The sequence below is a fragment of the Echinops telfairi genome, unplaced genomic scaffold (assembly GCF_000313985.2).
Source record: "Echinops telfairi isolate 266 unplaced genomic scaffold, ASM31398v2 ScPeMD7_18;HRSCAF=68, whole genome shotgun sequence".
Lineage (NCBI taxonomy): Eukaryota > Metazoa > Chordata > Mammalia > Afrosoricida > Tenrecidae > Echinops > Echinops telfairi.
The window spans coordinates 55866191-55869042 of record NW_022103915.1 but is presented as its reverse complement, the minus strand read 5'-3'; positions in this window follow the sequence as shown (position 1 = coordinate 55869042).

The window sequence follows — 2852 nt, the reverse complement described above, 5'->3', positions numbered from 1 at the left end:
GAGCAGCAAGGAGCTCAGAGTCAGAGAGAGATCTATATTGCTGAATCACACCTATATACCTTTTGGGGGCAAGCCAACCCACTAATTACAGGTAGAGACATACATCGCAGGGAGGAGCTGCACTATAGGTTGCATAGCAATGAGAGGGTGGTCTAGGGGGTGGTCTCTGGGTCTCCATAGGAACATTATCAGTAGAGTGAAAACTCCTCCTACAGGTGCCTGTTCATTGTCCCCAGAGGCAGGGAGCAGACCCACCCCTGTGGTGGGATGAGACAGCAGTCTGGCAACTGATTGCCTTCAGGGGAGGGAATGCCTGCGCATCTGACCTCCCCCCACACCTTGGGGCCAAACTGGCATCATTATACCCAGGACCATCTTTATGGTCCTTAGAGCTTCATCAGACTCACATGAACACTCTACCCATCCCGAGGCACAGAGAGAAGATGCTCAGATTCCCTGAACACCAAGAGTGTTCCCTCAACAAGAACGATGGGCAACTAACATCTGTGTTGTAGATGGCAACTGCAAACCACTAACTGAACCCACTGCGGTTGAGTTGAATTCCAACACATAGAACTTCTATGGGAGAGCGTTGTCCTGCTCCATAGGGTTTCCCAGGCTGTAAATCTCATGGAAGCAGATTGCCTCAGAAAGGCTGCTGACTTTGAACCGGAACCTTAGAGCTGGTTGATTCTTGTTCAACCTCGCCCTCCACCTCAGATAAGCTGAATCAGAGCCTCTGTTTCACCTGGTGATCTTATTAAAATGTAGATCCTGGTTCAGTATATCTGGGGTGGAAAGGCAAAGTTTCAGTAGGGGGTTAAACTTGTTTGAAACCCTGACCACATATATGGGGGGGGGGTGTTTGAAAAGCTGGTGGAAAAATTGCATTATCTTTTAATTCCATTTTTTCTCCTGAACTTTTTGAAGCCCCGTCCGTTGTCAAAGTTTATTATATGATGCCAACGCTGAAGTGTCAATGATGAAACCAGCCTCTTGAGAAGCTGCAATTCACTTTCACCTACTCGTTATAGCGAGCCTGCCAGAGGAATAAGGCTGGACACTGATTTCCTCCTGTATGGCAGCCACCCTGCCCACCAGGCAATTAGAAAATACCCCAAGGGGAGCAGTCTCTTCACAGATCTCATTTGGAAATTGGCGTTGCACTGAGAACAATTAGGATCCTCATTTACTGCAGATGACGGACTCATTAGAAACCCATTAACTACTATGGCAAATAGCCTGGAGACCAAATGTTGAATAGTTTGTATTTAATAACTCAGTCTCTTCTTAAAAGTAGCTTGTTAAATGGCAACCTATCAATAAATCCATAAATCTGATGATTCTTCCATATGAGAAGTGAGCTATGGAATAAAGATGAACCTGATTACTTATGAAAGAAAATAGACCCCTGTAATAGATGGGCAAAGGAGGATTGAAATTCCTTAATTCAAGTTGGAGAGGAGTTTCAGAAATTTGAGAAGCTTATTGCGTAAAATAATTTACAGCAGCTTCAAAAGCCTCCTTGAGGCAGGTCAGATAAATATCTATATTTTCTTCTGGTTCATAAGCTTAGAAATAGAGTTCATGTTTAACATTTTATCATCTAAAAGGTGATCTGATTAAGGTGAAAGTTGTTAACCATTTTTCGAATGGTCATTTCACCTTTTTTTGGTAATCTGCTTTCTCCTCTGTGAGTGTCTCTTCAGCACGTGTGAAATGGTTTCTGGGTTATCCAGTGTCTCAGGGCTCTTGGTAGCTCCATACCACCTTGGATCTCACGGCTTTAAAATAGACTGTCCTGTGTTTTACAAGTCAAGGCATTGCCTTTCTCAGAATTTTCTTGCCTGCATTCTCGCACGTGTTCTTGCAGAAGCATTTAAAAGTATGTTGTCAACTTCCAAAGAAGACATTGTTCCACACGAAGATGGTGGTCAGAGTCGTTTCGGACACTCAGTTGCAAACACATTAGTAAACAGGAACGAGGTAGGTCTCTGGGCTTGTTTGCAGGCTGCACAGACGGCCCTGTCTAAGCCCCATTGTGGCCCTCTGGGACAGGGTAGAACTGCGCCTGCGAGTTTCTGCGGCTGTCACTCTTGGGGGGACCAGAAAGCTCGGTGTTTCTCTCTCAGGGGCTGGTCGTTTCCAGCTGCAGAGCGTGCAGATCGCAGCCCAGCGTGTAACTGCTACGCCCCCAGAACACGTGTGAGGTGCAGGCACTGTCCAGAGTGTTCTAGTCTGAACATGACTTGGTTTTCACGGAACATCCTATTGCTGCGTTCAGTTTGGAGAGGTGGAAACCGTGGGCGGATTCCGTCACCTGCTGGTGCGCCTTGGAGCCAGGGCTCTGCCAGGTGCCGAGCTCATCTACGCTCCGGGGTGTCTGGCGGCGCAGGATGCGCAATCCACTTACAGATCAGGTCAGTTATAGTTAACGTGCTTTTCACTGTTATCTCACACAGCGCTTTCACACGCTCGACCACTGCTCTCTCCCTGCCCGCGTTGGGTGCAGCACATATGCTCACACAGACTTTAACCGTGGACCCTATGGTAATACATGATTAGCCAGCATTGAGAACAACAGGCGCACACCTGCATGAAGCTTTCTCGCATCAAGGTGGTTGCACTTGCTTGAGGGTTCCCTTTATCCTACACGAGAAACCACAGAGAAGTGTCAAAAATGCTGGCTTGTGAGTCGTTCAGAGTTCAAATTTCAGTCAGCCGTGCTTTGAGTGTAAAGTTAAATTATTTTCTTTATCAATAATTCAAGAGATAACTTTTAGAAACAATATTGGAAGAAAGCAAGAATGTCAATCAAAATAGTAACACTCTGGATTTATTTTTTAAGTAAA